We start from the raw sequence: 19,642 nt of genomic DNA on the forward strand, positions 1-19,642 counted from the left end.
TGCATTTTCTATCTTACTTTTTAGTTCTATAACTTTCCATGCATTATTTTCTTTGCAAGACCTTTTTTCCACTTTATGATTTTCTGGAACAGATCCTCTGTCTCTTGGTATGCATGAATGATGTTTACTCTTCTTCTTCGGTTATATATTTTCCACTTATTTTCTCCAATAGTTTATATAATATCTCGTATTTACCCTTTATGCCATCACTTACGAAAAGTTATCCCAATCTTCGTTTAATTCTTCATTAATTTCTGACACATTTTATGATTTTACTGTAGAAGTTGTATTTCTATATCCTTCCACTTTTTCATTTCTTGCTATCTCTATTTGTCACTTGCTTTGGAATGAACTGTTAATTCTATGACATTATGGTCTGAAATACTCGCCATATAAACTATTTATTTCTTTACCAAATTCATCCGTTCACAAATATAGGTCTAAAGTATTTTCCGTTCTTGTTGGCAGGTGATTTATTGTTGAAATGTTGTATTCTAGTAGATATCTAATAGCTTTCAATGCCCTCTTACTTCTGCAATACTATTACTCTCTTTTTTAATGTATAAGTACAACCACAATCTCCTATTCGTGCTTTCCAATTCTACTGAAAGGAAAGTTGAAGTCACCAGATAGGAGATAGTCCAGTCTTGTGATTTCTACATCTATCATCCAATTTTTCAATTATTACAGTCAAACTCTTTAGTATTAGGAGGTCTATATATTACTATGTTCATCAATTTTTCAGATTCAAAATTCTACCGATTAGTTAACATTCTGAGGTACTATATTCTCCTATATTTTTCCTTGTTTTTTGTTTTCCCATATATGCGGTTCCCCCTGATTTCCTATTTTTTCTACTGAATCTATAAGTTTGGAACCCTTTTACTTTGACATCATCACATCTCTGGGAATACCAGGATTCACTTATATAAATTATATCTATTTTCTTTTCATTTTGAGGTTAGTTCTCTCTAAGTACTCTATTTTCTTTTTGAGTTACTCGTAACTAAACCCTGCGCATTCATCACTATGATGGTTTGCGGTTTGCTTCCTTATTTAATAATGGTGATAATAAGATTTTTCCCATGTCTCTTTCCTGTTCTGGTATGTTGTTCTTTTATTCATTTCCAGAAATTCTGACATTAAAAAATCCAACTTGTCATAATATTGATCTTCCGTGTCATCATAAATTATTCATTTTGTGTCGAATCTGCCAATTTTCTCCGTTTCATGCAATCCTTTTGCCATATAAATACAGTTATTATTCTTGAGAGAATTTCGGAGCGATGCTTTTGAAATTTGTTGTGGATGACACCTATGCATATTCATTGGTGGTTTGTTTTTCTTTTACCTGATATATTCTTGATTCCTCTATTATTTGTTTCTTCTTATTTTGGATTTTTATTACTTGGTTGGTTATTTATTTGATTATGATTATGGCTACCGGGTGCATATATTTTGGAATTTTTGTGAACTACATCTTTCCTTCTTTTAGGTTGTTACATATTTGGATGCAGATTCTGCAATCATCCCCATATCCATCTAAGTATGCACATTTACCATATTATTTCATAGTTTTGACATAATCTCTAGGATGTTTGTAGTAACATACTTTCTCCAAAATCTGCAATTCCCCTATTTTCAAAAAGGTTGCCAGATTTTGTCTTTATTGTCTATTTTTTCCTCTTTCCCGTATTGTGTAGATCTGGGTAGAGGCCTCTTCGGATTGCTTTTCTGTGTCATATCGTAATTTATTTCTTCGTAGGTATGCGTTTATTGCCTCATATGTAGGAGTATCAAGAGTATCTCTGCATCCATACTTTATCTTGTTCTTGGTTTTCATTATTTTTTTCTGTATTTCATTTGTTTACTTTTCTTCCGTTTTCCTCTTTCTTCTTTTTCTTCTCTTCTTCCTCTTCATCTTCTTCTTAATCCTCAACTATTTGTAATCAATCGTTGATTTAATAACATTGTCTATCCATGATAGACCATGTTGAACAACAAAATTCTTTGTATCTTTTCTCAAATCTGTATTACCTCAGCACCACTGTGGATGGGTCGGAATGTTGCATGAGCCACATTTTAGGATTAGGTTTTGTGGTTGACTATGCTATACAAACCTTACACAGGTTTGCATGCTTTTGGCATTCTTTTTCCTAATGCATCAATTAGGATATTCACAAGTTCACCTTATTCATTTTCTTTGTCGACTTATGTTGGGTTTATGTATATTTCTCATGAGTCTCTTGACACTTGGATTATTGAAAACTCTTCAATTATTTTCAAGATGTTTTCATTAGATTTGTTTCCAGTTTGACAGGATATATCCTTCTAATATATCTAGGAATGCTTTTGTATCTTTTTGGTTAGGACTGTTGCTGATCTTATGATGAGAAATGCAGTGCCCTTCCTGTCTACTCATCGTATTGCGAATATCTTGCTAAAACACGCAAATTAACGCCACTCTTCCCGCAGTGGAACTTACTGCCATCTTGTTCTGATTTATAGTTATTACACCTTGATAAACGAACTAGAAGACGCTTTATCCTACTATTTCACCACTAATCTTATAACCGATAGTTCACAAAAAATTCTAGATAATTTCTCAAATTCTCGTGTTTATGTTAAACTGTGATATCTGTTGATAATCTGAACTTCACGCGGGTACGTCTCCACCAAGCAAGAAGGGTATTACGGACAAACGGGTATTAAAGTAGAAGTTATCAAAAGCGTTTGAGACGGACGACGAAGCTCTTTTGAAGCTGGTGGAACAGCGTTATTAGACCAGTTTAGATTAAGGGAAAAACCGTTTCAGCGAAGGCTACTGGAATGAGCGAAGCGAGAGATTTCTCGGCCGTCGACTCTCCAATTCCCGAGGCAATTTCAGTTTCAGTAGCCCGACGGACTTCAACAAGTATTCAGGGTTTTTTTTTTTCTTTTACCAGACATTGTTTTATAAACTGATGAACTCCTAAGAGTTTTATACACCCCCTTACGGGTACACACATTACATAAATACGTAAATACACATATATACCACATAACATTACAGATACACATAATACACATATACATACAATCGCATTTTTAATACATTTATATCATATCTACATTATTATGGCACGAAGGCATCTCGAGGTATTCCAGTTATAACTACAACATCATCTAGCAGCCCCCTGATAAGTGTTTTAAAAAATATAATCGCTGGCCTCCAGAGCTTTGAAGACCTGAAGGACTCCAGAGCCTTTGTCCAGAGGATCTGGAGTCTCGAGGAAGCTGAACAAAAAACAATATTCCATTCCTCCTTCCTGCGAAGAAACTGAGCTTTTCTAAGTGCCTCTCTCTCTTCTCTCTCCTCTCTCTCTCTCTCTATCTCTCTCTCTCTCTCTTAAAGACCCAAGGCACAAAAACACACAGAAAAACTAAGTACCGCCTTTAGTTCGCTTGGGAATATTCTATATATAAGCTATAGATATTAATATCTACATAATAAATATATATATCAATATATATATATATATATATATATATATATATATATATATATACATTGACCTACAAAGTCCTTTAATTATCTATGTGTCTCTACCTCGGGAAGTAATATCTTTTCATAGAAGAAAATTCGTCTGCTCATGGACTCGAAACCACGGGAAACCAAGAATTCGAGTCCATGAGCCGACATTTCTCATCAACTTAAAAAATTCTCCTTCGGTAACATATATGAAAAATTTATTAATTCCGAGGCAGAGCGGAATTGGATATTAAAGGACATTTGTAGCTTATGCTTTTTCCAATGTGAATCACGGTGGTAATTAAATTCACATCATATATAGTTATATATATATCTAGATATATATATATATATATAGATATATATATAGATATATATAATGTAATATATTACATTGTATATACAGATCAAATTCCATATCTGTAAATAAACCATGACCCAAGGGGTCCATTGGCGAATTAGGAGTGTAACCGCATAAGCCCATAACAGGACGTGAAAACTAGGCCCATGGCTGCAAGCTTGCAGTAGCCTGGTTTGCGTTTTGAAGTCTAATCCCATTTTTATGTTTTGTAAACCGGTCACAACCACCGTCCATGGGAAGCGGTTGACCTTATTCAACCTGTAGGGAATACACAGACTTCGAGCCGTAGCGCACGTGTTCATTTATTCTGTGTTATTACAAAACGCGAGATAGCTAGTGTTACGCTATCGACGCGATGCTCCTATATTTCAAGTTCAACTTAGATTTCTAAAACGGAGCGGTCATCCGACCAAAACATCTATACTCCAGTGTTTGAGCTAGAAATAAAAAGTTGTTAATGTTAAAAACTCAGTCCGTTTGAGTCAATCTCTCCCTTATTCTAAAGAAGAAACCACAATCTACTATAACAGTCGTAAGAAAAAGACACAAACTGCCGCAGTCGTTATACCATTGTAATAGGGTGGACAGCGGGCGAGCAAGATATATATATATATAGATATATATATATACTATATATTATATATAGATATATATTTTCTATTTCGATCCATTTTCGCGTTGCACTTGTTTCACTTGCAATCGAATCACTAAACTCTGAAGTTGATTAAAAACAAAATATATATTGCTATGCCTTTAGGCATTGCTGGCCCACAGTAAAACACCAGGCGACGAAGCCCTTGTTCACATTTAACCTTGAACCAACCGCATACAGTTCCGCTACACTAGACAGTAATGGCAAAGTCCTTTATCATTCATTCTATCACAAAACTGCCCCTAATTTGAGGAGGAGAAATTGTCTTCATAGGCAAAGTAACCAAGGTTCAATAGTTCTGGGGCAAAATTCATGCACAGAATATGTTACGTCTCTATTGGGAAAACCCCAAGGGTATAGTCTCCGACGAAAGAGAGAGAGAGAGAGAGAGAGAGAGGAGAGAGAGAGAGAGAGAGAGAGATGAACGGCGTTTGCCATTCTCTTGGAGAGATTTGCATCTTCTTCAGGCGACGATCGATACCTGAAGATGATGGCGAATGAGTCCCAGCTTTGTCCCGGAAAAACCGCAACAGCAAATGATTTTCTCTCCGGACAGAGAATCACGAGACGAAAAAAACTTGGCAACACTCGGGAGAGGAAGACTTCCATACATCTGGCTTTAACAATAAGCAATGATTTCTTTGCAACTGCATGAGATAGAAAGAATAAAGCTTTTTAAAGAACTCGAGCAAAAAACTAAATGGTGGAGGTCGTTTTCTGTAATTAAGAGTGACTGTAACGACACTTAAAAAAATACTCTTTTGACTCTGGCATTTATAAATTGTGTTTAGTGTGTGTGTGCATGTGTGTGTATCTGTGTGTGTCTAAAGGACAAACTGGTTCAAGGTGTTTAAGAGTCAGGGACAATTTCAAGTAAAGCGAAAGATGACATCATAAAGTGTAGCCCAAACTAATTGGAAAACGAAATTGTGGAAATATAGAAGAAAAAATAGAGCTGCTTATTCCTCTCTGGGTATTAAAGCGAAATATCTAAAGAGGACCAATTACGCTTTGTGACTAGATTTTTATTACGAAGAGACAAAACCATTTCTTTTATTTATCACGCCTGCACTCATAAAATATAAGAAGGTTGCTATGTCTTACTTTTTATGAAAAGTGATCATGTTTCATGAATTGGAAAAAAAAACAAAAAGCAACGTACATGATATTATAATGGTTGTTCAGTAACGAATCGGGTAGTGTTGGTCTCGTCAATACTATTTTTCAAATGGCAAGTTAATTGAGTACCCCATTAGGGGCTTTACCGTATCTGTAATGCCCTAGACACGTAGTAACACCCTAATAACTATAAATTCTATCGTCATAAATTATGTAAAGTGTTACTTTACCAGCCAAGTCCCAAAATTTAGTTCTCAAACGAAATGGAAATTTTTCGGGACACAGTTCTGTTACATCCCCATTGTGTCTGTGGGACTGCTAAACAGTGAAAAAAGGAATTGGTTTTTATTGTACTCTGGGGTTTAAAAACCAAAGATTTACTGAAAAACTAAAGAATATGCCTTTCGATAAGAGGTTGCCTGCGACCCGCACGGTTCACTAAGTACAGGTAACTGTTTTAGTTACTACTATAGTAAACAGGGTCACACTGAAGTAAAACGGAACTTTTAGCAATAGCTGAGAGTGTATCCTAAAAAAAGGTTTACCAAGGTAATGATAAAAGTACTAGGAGTTACCTTCGGATTGTTTCCCCTGATTATGTTAATGAGGCTTTTAGTCTTCATAACATCCCCCCCCGCTGCCGTGTGAGAGAGGTCTTGATTGGGCGATATCGTCCACTCGGCTAGTATTGACCAATTAGTGAAACTGGGCAGCCAATAGGATATAAAGGATACCACTGTTGTTTGCAGTTTTCCCAGTGATGCTATTAACACATTCCGTATGGGAGGAAATCATTTGAGAGAGAGAGAGAGACGAGAGAGATGAGAGAGAGAGAGAGAGGAGAGAGAGAGAGATCTAAGTTATACATGTGCCTATTAAAGAATAAAACGGCTGTACCTTTTTCGTCTTATGAATGGTGTGTGTGTGTGTTGTGTGTGGTGTGTGAGAGAGAGAAGGAGCGGGAGAGAGAGAGAGAGAGAGAGAGAGAACGGAGAGAGAGAGAGAGAGGAGAGGACGCCACTTTATTACGGGAATGCTATACGCCGTAATAAAGCTCATTTGGCCATAATTAAGGATGGTAGAGAGGCTACCAAAAGAGGCACTAAAGTGTCTAAGGGAGGAAGTGGGGCGAAGGAGGAGCCGTGATTAGAGGTGGGAACTCTGTTCAGAATCACAGTGAGGACCACATTCTCTCTCTTCTCTCTCTCTCTCTTCTCCTCGCTCTCTCTCTCTCTCTCCGTTAGGGAAGGATATGGAAACTACACTTCTACAGTCAAAACTATACCAAATTGGTCAGAAATAACTAAAGGAATTTAACAAGAGTTGGGATATAACATTTTCGTTAAGTGACTAATAAAAAGGGTAAAGATAATGGAAGAAGTATGTACTCATCAATGCGTCATTTGAGAAAACTAGTGGATAAATATATACTGATGAAGAAAGTAAACATCAGTCATGCTCTACCAAAGAGAACAGAAGGATATAGTTCCAGAAATCAAGAAAGTGGAAAAAAGGTCTTGCAAAGAAAAAAAGCATGGAAAGTGATAGAACTAAAAGGTAAGATAGAAATGCAGAAAAAAAGATTTTATTACAATCAAAGAAACAGAAAAACGGACTTGGAAGTAAAAACCCTGTAATATCAGCAAAACCCCAAACTATTGTACTCATTCGTATGCGAACAAAGCATGAAATAAAAGAAGCAATAGAAAAAAGGCCTCTAAGAATAGAAGGGAGATTAACGAATGAAAAAAAGGAATATGCAAATATGCAGAACGATATAAGAGAGATAATTCACCCCTTAGAAAGTGATAATGAAGATAATGATATAGAAAGTAAGGGATGAAAAAATAGTGAAATATATAGCAGGACATACGATATTAATGAAGCTGAATTGTGGTGGGCTATTAAGAAATTAAAAATGGAGCTGCAGCAGGGCCTGAGGTGCCATGATATTTTATTAAAGAAAGCAGGCCATTTCTATCTCAAAGCCACTTGCAATATTATTAAAGAGAAGTGTAGATACAGGCAAGGATTTATGATGAGCACAAAATTCGCATATATTACCGTACTTTTCAAAAGTGATCAAGACTAGAGCAGGTAATATAGGCCTAGTGAGTCTAACTCAAATACTATGAAAGTGGTATTAAAAAGGGTTAATGAAGAAAAAAATATTATGAAACATTTAATAAAAAAATAAGTTGTTTAATTATAGGACAACAGGGTATTCGTACCCCGGTAAAAGTACACAAACCCAACTGTAGTCCACTGTGAGAACATATGCAAAATGATGAAAAGCGTGAAATGAAACAGATGAGGGTTTATCTAGACTTGCAAAAGTTTTGAACAAGGTAAGACCGTAAATATATTAGCACGAAGAAAATTAGAAAACCTAATATAGTGGATTAAAGTAGGAAGATGGTTAAAAGAATTTTTCTAACACCAGGAAAAAACAGATAGTATTGCAAACAGACATGAGAAATCGGATGAAGCAAGGTAATATTCTGGTGTGCCACAAAGGTACGGGGTAGTTGCATTACTGTTTGTTATTTTATTGATTGCAGACGGACAGTAATGTTAAGGACTCGGTAGTGAGTAGTTTCGCGAGTGATGACACAAGAAATAAGTATGAGAAATTACTGCGATGAAGACATAACGCGCTACAAAGAGACCTTAACAAAGTATATGATTAGGCAGAGGTAAATAAGTGGTATTTAACTCTGATAAATTTGAAATCAATAAATTATGGAAACAGAGAAGGAAAGGCTATATGCATATAGGGCGACCTAATAATGAGACAATCACAATAAGGAAGCAGTTAAAGACCTTGTGCTGATGTTGAATAGGAACAGTATGCAAATGATCAAATAGCAATTCTATTGGCAAAATGTAAGCAAAAATGGGAAGTTGTTACGGGCACTTAGCAAAACAAAAAAGTCTGAAACACGGAATATGCTTTATAAAAAAAATGTTCGTAGTCCACTGAATATTGCAAATATGTATGGTAACCCACACTATCAAAAGGATTTATGCACAAACTAGAGAGTGTACAAAGAATCCTTTACAGCTAGAGTTAGAAGAATAAGCTATCCTTGGACTGATGGGAAAGACTACAATCCTTAAAAATTATATAGTCTAGAAAAAGAAGAGAACGCACATGATAATTTTCAGGCATTGGAACAGATAATAAGGAATAGCCAAAAAATATCATGGAAGCTAAAAAGTATCAGAAAGAGCAAGCAGAGGTAGATTAATAGTGCTAAAACTTATACCAGGAAAAAATAAGGAAAGCACACAGGACATAATTACTACGCATCAGTCACCGAACAATGCAAGCGTCTATCAATGCGTTGCCGCTCATCTGAGGAATATAATCAGGAGTGAGCGGTAGATGTGCTTTAAGAATAGCTCGAAAAATTATCTAAGCTGCATCCCAGACCATCCAAGATTGGAAGTTAGTTGCAAAATATACCAGAAAGATGTACTAGCAACCTACTCTGGTAGACATAGAGGGGTCCCACACTGAGGGACTGGAGCAACCCGAACAAGATGTAAGGTCAGTAGGTAAGGCTTTAATTGTTTCTGTGCTTTCAAGAACCTGAGACAAACGTTTGCCGGTTAAAGCAGATAAGAGAGTTCTTCTCTCTCTCTTCTCTCTCTCTCTCTCTCTATCTCATTCATGAATAAATAGTGACTTATGATTATGATAAAGACACGAAAAAAGTCACAGAACAAAAGTCACAAAAAATCTTTCCTAGAGAGCGACCCCTAGAGGATTTGGAACGCACACTCTTGCCAGGGGTCTTTCAGCCAGTATAGAACTTACGTTGTAGAGGAATCGTTAACAACGTAACACATACAACAAACCAAAAACAACTTGTCCAATATCGGTCGAACAAGCATATGAGGAGGCCATCTTATAGATAATTGATGTTAGACATTTTTGAACCCATGTCGAACATTAATTACCTGGCAGATATACATAAATTTTGGAGTAGGATCTTGTCGTTTTCTGGACATTATATGTTTTTAACACAGATGGCTTACGCAAAAATTATACTTCCTGTCTCACTGTGTACATTTTTATCCCAGCACAAACAATTGGTGGACTCTTTATCCACGCCATAATCACCCAAATTGTGAAACTTGTTCCCAGTCATAAATTGTGAACGTTCTCGTGACCTTTCATAGAACATGAATGTAGTATTTTGTCCACTGTGACTTTAACTATGTAACACCAGCACCGAACTGTGTGTGGGATAGAAAAGCCATTTAGATAGGTGCAATGAAGTTCATATCTGGTACATCCGGACAGTTCCTTCCTTCTCATCACTACACACATCAGCCAGAGAGAAACTGAGAGAGAGAGAGAGGAGCCACGATTGTGAGAGACACTAGACACACCCGAACAACCTGTTTTAACACAGCCCTCGCCGCAGCAGCAGAAGAAGTCCGAAGAAGAGCTGTACTCTATGTGCTGCGAAGAGTCGCCGGAGTGCTGTGTATTCCACCCTGTCCAAGAACTATTCATTTTGAATGTGTATTAGACCGCCCGGACAGATGAAATCTGTTGAGGCAATTAATGGAGGGCCAGAGGTATGTCAGGGAAAGAGGGAGATAAGGAAATGAGGGAAATGATCCTCCATAGATGTGATATGAGAAGAGACCCAGAACGAAGTGGATTCCGGCCCGAAATGGATAAACGCCATTATCTGAGAAGGGGTGTGGAGGAGTTGGGGGGCGGGGTGGGAGACGGTAGCAAAGGCTGTTTGAAGTAGGAAGGTAATTCTGATTTGTGTAACGATATATATATATATATATGATATATATATATATAATATATATATATATATATATATATATATATATATCTAATAAAAGGAGCCCATAAAAACACCAAATGTAGAGAGAAAAGTACTATATTTCAGAGACTGCTGTCTCTCTCTTCAGGTATATGAATGAGAAAAGTTTACAGAAAAGGTGGTATTTATACCAAGAGATTCGTCCACAAGTAAGCCAATTTAGGTCACCCCCGCTGATAATCTTCCTTTAATCTTCTTAAGCGTTGGTTGAATGAACACTGCGTCGACGATGTCTGATGTCCAATTCCCTTTTGAGATGTTCATTACCTGCTTCTCTTTTATTAAGGCCGATTCCATCATTTGACTCTTGTACCGGCAGTTGCTGCTATAAATTACACGTGACATATTCCAGTTTATTCTATGGTTATGTTCATTTATATGATTGAAAATAGCCGAGTTCTGTTGTCCATACCTAACTGACCGTTTGTGTTGTATTAATCTCTGGGGAAGTGATTTACCTGTAAATCCGATGTAAGATTGGTCACAGTCCTGGCATGGGATCTCATATACCCCCGAGTCTTTGGGCGATGTCTTTTGTTGGACGTTAATCAGGGACTTGGCTAAGGTATTTGGGTAGGTAAATGCAAAAGGGTTGGATTTCCCAAGGGTGTGAGTTACTCTCTTAATCGTCTCCAGGTGGGGAATTTTTATTTTATTGTTGGGTGTGTCTCTGGTCTTGTCTTTAGGGGGTCGGTAGAAAATTACGTTTGCTTTTTGAATTGCTTTCTCAATTATATGGTCAGGATACTTTAAAGATGAGAGTTGCTTGCGAATGGGTAGTCCTTTAAGTCCTATTTTAGCCAATCTGTACATGGAATACTTTGAAACTACAGTAATAAATGCAATAAAACCCAAAAACATGCTGTGGATGAGATACGTGGATGACATACTAACATTTTGGGATAATAAGTGGGGTAATTTTAATGAATTCCTCTCAAAATTAAACGCATTAGTGCCCAGCATCAAATTTAAAGTTGAATGGGAAACAGACAACAAAATTCCTTTTCTTGATGTTTTAATAATCAGAGACAACGACAGAATACAATTTACCATATACAGAAAACCAAACGTTCTCACTTTCATATATTCACTACTTTAGCTATCATGACAATACTATCAAGATAAGTCTAGCTAGCAACCTATTCTTAAGAGCCTTACGAATTTGTTCCCCAGATTTCCTGGAAAAAGAATTTGAACTAATTCGCAAGCAACTCTCATCTTTAAAGTATCCTGACCATATAATTGAGAAAGCAATTCAAAAAGCAAACGTAATTTTCTACCGACCCCCTAAAGACAAGACCAGAGACACACCCAACAATAAAATAAAACCCCACCTACCTGGAGACGATTAAGAGAGTAACTCACACCCTTGGGAAATCCAACCCTTTTGCATTTACCTACCCAAATACCTTAGCCAAATCCCTGATTAACGTCCAACAAAAGACATCGCCCAAAGACTCGGGGGTATATGAGATCCCATGCCAGGACTGTGACCAATCTTACATCGGATTTACAGGTAAATCACTTCCCAGAGATTAATACAACACAAACGGTCAGTTAGGTATGGACAACAGAACTCGGCTATTTTCAACCATATAAATGAACATAACCATAGAATAAACTGGAATATGTCACGTGTAAATTTATAGCAGCAACTGCTGGTACAAGAGTCAAATGATGGAATCGGCCTTAATAAAAGAGAAGCAGGTAATGAACATCTCAAAAGGGAATTGGACATCGGACATCGTCGACGCAATGTTCATTCAACCAACGCTTAAGAAGATTAAAGGAAGATTATCAGCGGGGGTGACCTAAATTGGCTTACTTGTGGACGAATCTCTTGGTATAAATACCACCTTTTCTGTAAACTTTTCTCATTCATATACCTGAAGAGAGAGACAGCAGTCTCTGAAATATAGTACTTTTCTCTCTACATTTTGGTGTTTTTTATGGCTCCTTTTATTAGATATATATATATATATATATATATATATATATATATATATATATATATATATATTATATATATATATATATATATATATATATATATATATATATATATATATATATATATATATATATTATATATTGCCTTTTTTTCCCCACAAGCTTACTTACATTATATGTCATTTTACAGAACATGCAGTAGGAAAAGAAATTTTTTAAATTGAAGAAAGAAATGTAGGAAATACTACATTGCATAAATCCTACTTTGCTGATATTCGTGCTTATTTGTTCAAAATTTGGTAGGATTAAAAAATAAGCATCACCTCATTTTGGGATTACCAGATAAGTGAACTAGCATTTACATCCATGAATTCATTTTTTATTTTAAACAACTGCATTATATAACATGGTATATATTTCTTAATAGCAATAATGATCTGAGAATGATAGTCGAGTCAGTCATCACACAATAAATTTTAGATGAAGTTCTGTCTTGACACAGAATGAAACCTCTGTCAAATGAAAACGTAAAAATAATAAAATAAAATAAAATAAAATCGTACAAAGGTAATACTCAAACCTTCACATCATTGGTTTCAAAGGAAAGAGGTATCAAAAGGAGAGCTACGTATAAAATCCACGTTTCTTAGCAAGACACAGAAATTCGAACAAACGTTAGGTCTATCTTCTTCTTGGAGACCTAACAATGAGATGGCCAGCAAAAGAAATTTTTGGGATATTAACCTTTCTTTGAAGGGATATTTCTAAGATCTTCCTTTGCCGTCTACCGTCATTTAAGTCATATTATCTGAAAGAACACGCTTTGGCCCTACAAAGGAGCTTTCCCTTGGCTTCATAGGAATGCTGTAGATTGAATGGGGTAGTCCGTACAATAGGAAAAGAAGGGAATAATAAAATGTCGACAGGTCATAGAGCCTTACTATAGGAAATATATCATAGGCCGCCGTACGGATATAATTCAAAGGCATGCAGACACCCCTACAACTTACAAAAGGGCAAAGAAGAATTTTGTTTAGCTGCAATATAGTGTGTATATATATACATACATATATATATATATATATATATATACATATATATATATATATATATATATAGATATGATATATATATATATATATTATATATATATATATATATACACATATATATATATATATATATATATATATATATATATAGTATATATATATATATATATATATTTTATGTCCAACATTCATTGGCTTGCAATGGAAATATTGATAGAACGAAGGAAGGATGACAAAATAAATACAAAACTATTATCATTACATCCTAATATACTCCCTTTTCACAAAATACTGCCGTCTTAAGATATATATTCTCTTTAAATGGTAATTAATAAGCAAAAGGCTGGATGTTGGAATAGTCCATCAGCCGTTCCTTTGTTTTACTTCCGGCGTGATCGTGTATTCATCAAAAACAAATAATAACTAGGAAGAGAGATACATCGTCATCTATCTTGCACACTGATTCTTGACACTGTCAGACACTCGAATATTCATTAAGAATGACAGGAAAAAATATTTATTTAAAAGGTGAAAGTTAGATTGCCATTCTACAATAACTCAAGGTATTCCATTTTTGTTGTAAAATACTTTCAGGATATGTTTCACTTTTTCAAAATATAACCATCAAACAATCCTGTCTATTGTGTCATACTTTTTCTTCTCGGAACAATTGCACGGTCATCAAAAATAAACAGGAAAAGAGAGAGAAATGTTGCCTCTGTTCTGTACAATGCCTCTTGTTAAAGACAAACACTCGCTATGATTCTCATTTGAGCATTCGTTTACGCTTGACATTGTTGGAGAATATGACGATTCCTGAGTAAACGATGGTGAAGCTGATGTTCTTCTTGGTATTCCTGAACACGCTGCTTTACCTGTTGATCATTTCTTAAATGTAGGTGCCGAGGGGATGGGCATCCTAATCCCACGGTCGCATTATGTTTGATGCTGTGCAACCACCTTCATTATGGTCGAAAATCGCTTTGGATGCAGAGAGATTGCCCTTCCCCCCTAATGTTTCCTTACCGATGATTCTATTACAAACCACGAATTGGGCAAGATAATACACACCATAGTTTTCTTGAGGAGCCGTTACAAAGCATTTCGAGAGAGAGAGAGAGAGAGAGAGAGAGAGAGAGAGAGAGAGAGAGAACTTTATCGTTAATAACAAGGATAATATGACGTCTGTATTGAGTTGAGACAACGTAGACCCACTGGAAGTATTTTTGTGGCCGAATATATAGCGCGGAAAACGGCAAGAACTGTGGTACTAAGGATGAGCTTTTTGGGGGATGATCTTCAGCCATACTGTCCATTTTTTTTTTTTTTTTTTTGGGGGGGGAGGGGGGGAGGGGGGGGGGGATTGGGGGGAGACCCTCTACGATCTGAGTGGGGCACCATGAGGCATCAAAGGACCCAAATTGCACAAACCAAACCCCAAATCCAGGAATAGGTTCAAAAGAGTCTGTTCTGTAGTCTCCTATCCCTTTACCAACCCCAAATCGAGGGTACGAGTATAAAAAGGGTCTGTTGACTCTGTTATGGAGCTTCCTACCCCTATGTCAGCAGCCCCTCCCCCCAACCGCCCCCCTTTACAAACTATCCTACTTAGGCACCTCCTCGCCCATATTTCTATTTTATTGTTATTGTGCAATTTTTTATTCATGCCTTTCTATCCGATAATGAATAATAATATGGAAATGACACTTCAGCAGGACACGGTGCACATTTTGCATTTCATTTTGGCGCCAATGGCCCATCCCCCCCCCCCCCTCTCTCTCTCTCTCTCTCTCTCTCTCTCTCTCTCTCTCTCTCTCTCTCTCTCTGTGATATGAAATGGATCTGTTCGCAAATTTGGACATTCGAGCTATAGATATCATTCAGACAGTAAAGCTAACTTTTTTTAAAATCTGTTTGTTTAGCAACGTGATTTAACTCTGTGAACGGTTTTTGACAGAGTAGAAGGGACCTTGGAGGCCCTGGGGGGTGGTGGTTCGCTCAGCCTTGCTTCAAATTGGCCAGATTTCGTTAGGGTCCTGCAGACAGCGATAGTAGTAACCGATTTTTGGTCTATAAATGCTGTACATAGGTACCCATTAGGGTTTGACATAGACTATTCCTACTTGTTTATTTATAGTTCTCTCTCTCTCTCTCTCTCTTTCTCTCTCGTGTGCATTAGTACTAGTATTGGCAGCAACTGTACAATAATATTTATATTTCGGTGCCTCTCTACCCTCTTGTCCAAAAAGCCAATATACTAAAGAATGTTGTTAAATACAAAGAGAGAGAGAGAGAGAGAGAGAGAGAGAGAGAGAGAGAGCACGGACCAAAAACTTCGTACATGGGATTTAAACGCCACATTCGTGAGCACTTCAGTGTCGTCGTCTCTTTTAACGGACGGTTGTGTTTCTGTGCCTCCTATTAAGGGGGCCGGCCGGCTAATGCCCTTTTTCAAGGACAGGACTTTGATATCATACCACTTAATAAGGTGACTTGGGACATCTCCAAACCGCATATGATTTCGCCTCTGACCTTCAGTTTTGTGACGCCAGGGCGATTTATCCCGAAAATAACCATTTTTCAAAATCTATCTCCTCCCTGATATTTAATATTAAGACCTGGATTACTACCATATATAGACCTGATGTAGACCTCCAATCGAATGGAGAGTTTTTTTTCTAAAAGTCATTTTTTGCAAGATATGAATTTTTCAATATGGTAAAAAAATAAACCCTATAAATCAGGAGAAAAAAATTTATAAAAAAAATACGAAACAAAAATTGGAAAAAAGGGCTCTATTTGATTGTTCTATAATGTCTTCCTGAGTTATATACCAAATTTCAATGTTATAGCTTTAAAACTAAGTGAGAAGATAGATTTAGAAGGTCAATAAGTATAGTTTTGAGATACGGGCGTTCAAAGTTTTTCCTTCGTATTTCTATAAAGACAATGTTAATAAATAATGATTATTATGAATGTATATTTTCTTTTTTTGTGTATTAATAAACCAAAACTATTTTATTTATCATAATTTAATCATAAATGATGATCCCTTTGCTCATATATCGCAGCCTGGGGCACTGCTTGAGGCAAGATGGGGCACTCCTTCCTACGTAATTCTCTCTCTCCCCTTCACTAACTCGGCTTATTACAGCGAATTTTCTTCTTCTGTATGTTAGCGAGATGTTTTCCTTGTATTTTCCTCTTTGACATGATGAAATTCTTGCCCGAAACCAAGATAAACAAACGTAAATGCAAGAGAATTTCAAGAGGTGAAACTCGAAGGCGTACTCTTTTTTTACAAAGACACAATTTAATAAATCATGATTATTATGAATTTCATATTCCATTTTGGGTTTTAAAAAACCAAAACTTTGTTATTTATCATGAATGAAGATCTCTTTGCTCAAAGATCGTCGTAGCCTTGGTCACAGTGTGACGCGTGCTGTCAAGCAAGACGGGGGCGTTACTAAGCAACCCTCCCCTCTCTCTTCACTAACTACGCATATATTATGATATTCTGTAATAATACTTGAGCGATTTTCTTTTTTTCGTCTGTATGTTAGCAAGATGTTTTCCTTGTCTTTTCCTCATTGGCATGATGAAATTCTTGCCGAAACCTACATAAACATACGTAAACGCAGGCGTATGTCAGAGGTGAAATGGAACGTGTAGACTACTCGACGTCCGTAACCGCACTAAATCAGGACTGGACAATGGACTTGGCCTGAAGTCTCCTTCTCGACTCGGGGAATGTCTACAGAGGCCATTTCTCCCAATTTCTTTGACAATAATTATCAAAATTTACGATAATAGAGGAAATATTGCATTTTCTTGTACGGATCAATGTTTTAGGCTTATTGAGTTACGTTAACTAATTACCCTGTAACTACGAAAGTAAGAGGAATTTTTGACGAAATATTTCGTATACGTATTCTCAATTTGCCATATGAAGCTCATGAATTTTTTCATGACTTTGCATTTTTCGCCCTATACCTCCATATATAGGCGTTCCGGCCGGCCCCCTTAATTGCGATCAATGTCCTTATTTGTCTCTTCAGTTCCGTCCCCTGTATAGTGTGGTGCGTCATCTCTCCTTGGAATTCGACGTTGATGTATATCTTGGGTTCTTCTTGCCTGTTTCAGAGAGAGAGAGAGAGAGAGAGAGAGAGAGAGAGAGAGAGAGAGAGGCATGGAGAAGATAGATACATAGAAAGATAGAGAGTGGTAAAGGTATGGAGAAGAGAGATAGATAGATAGATAGAGAGACAAAGGCATGGAGAAGATAGAGAGAGAGTGACAAAGGAAAGTAGAAGAGAAGAGAGAGAGAGAGAGAGAGAGAGACAAAGGCAAGTAGAAGAGAGAGAGAGAGAGAGAGAGACATGGAGAAGATAGAGGGAGAGAGAGTGACAAAGGCAAGTAGAAGAGAAAGCGAGAGAGAGAGAAAGAGAGAGAGAGAGTAGTTAGATATGGCAGTTTTGCCTTATGAATAAAATGAACGGATATTATACCGCAAGAAATAAATAGAAATAATAATGATAAAAAGGCGTTATTCTGTCTGCGAGTTATCAGAATTATGTTTTAGAATGTTTCTCTCTCTCTCTCTCTCTCTAACCCCAAGTCCTTTCGTTATTGCTGGTGTTATCGTCCTTCATCTGAATTGCCTGGTGACAAACAAATCAAATAAGATTATGTGGATAAAAATATCATTTCACATTCCGACCTTTTAGGAAGAATGGAAAGGCGACGTTTTTAGCTGATAAAGTCGTTTTCGGTAGAACTGTTTATTGTCGTAGTTATTCGCTGTTGAATGGTTAAGCTCAACAAGATTTTTAAGAGGTTAATTTCTTAGTAAATTGACTTAGATACTGTTGATTTGTTTAGATACTGTTGGCATGATTACCATAGTTATCGCTTACGCGGCGAGTAAGCCTGCAAAACACTTTGTTGTTGTTGTTGTTGTTGCAGTTGTTCTTGTTCTTACCGGCGTGGGGTAGGAAAGGTCAATGGAAAAGCCTCAAATGGTTTTATAAAGGAATTTTAGGATAGGATATTTATGATTTATTTACTAGAATGAAAATGTAAAAAAAGAAATGATGTGCATTTAGTTAAACAGCACAGAAACATTTCTAATAAAATACAGCATATTTATTTTAACTTTCGTTGCTAGATTTTGACACGTTTTAATTTACTTTAAAAGCTACGAATACAATGGAGGGAAAATCTTGTCCATGTCCTGAGTAAACTGGAGGTCGAATCACCACTCGTTTTCTGTTGGATTTTCAATCGTAAATATTTATTTAATGAAAATAATGTTTAGTAAAGTTACTGATTCGTTGGTGCGCCAGATATCTATTTCTTGAAATTAGAAAAAAAAGAAGAAACTCATTATTTTTTGGAGAAAGGGGATGTCTTACTTTGAATTTGTAAGGAGGGCGCCTGCCAATAAATAGATAAATGAATAAATAAATAAATACAAAATAAAAATTAGTTTGTAAGGAGGTTGCCTGCAATACATAAATGAATAAATATATAAAATAAATAAATACTTAACAAAATAGAATATGAAAAAAAAAATTAACAAAATAAACAATGATTTTCAATATTCATCGGAGAAAGGTGAAAGTGAAGTCGGAAATCTTCCACCCCTTTGCAAAGAAGACCGACAAATGAGGCCCAATACGGGAGAGTGGGTGGGGAAGCATTCTGTATCTTCGAAAAAAAGAAAAAAAAAAGATGGTGCCACAGAGGAGACACATGGCCCATAGTCCCCGACAAGCTGCCGGAGGTTAAGGAGAGAGAGAGAGAGAGAGAGAGAGAGAGAGATTAAGAGGGTCGGGGAATGAAAATAGTGGCAAAAAAAAAAAAAAAAAAAAAAAAAAAAGACTGACTGTGAAATATATTGGAGTGATTTCCATGCAGTGGAAAATAAATGAAATACTTTTGTATTTATAAGTTCCGGGAGTTTTTACGTGGTTTATTATTAGAAACGTGGCGGACTATTTTTTTTTTTATACTTTTTTTGCGAGTGTTTGTACGTTTTTTTATTATTTTTTTTTTTTTTGTCTCATTGGAGAGATAGCTGGCAGCTTTTTCATTTCTTTCTCGCGAGTGTTTTAACGTTTTCTTTCCTATTAG

The sequence above is a fragment of the Macrobrachium nipponense genome, chromosome 18, assembly GCF_015104395.2.
Source record: "Macrobrachium nipponense isolate FS-2020 chromosome 18, ASM1510439v2, whole genome shotgun sequence".
In the NCBI taxonomy this organism is placed as follows: domain Eukaryota; kingdom Metazoa; phylum Arthropoda; class Malacostraca; order Decapoda; family Palaemonidae; genus Macrobrachium; species Macrobrachium nipponense.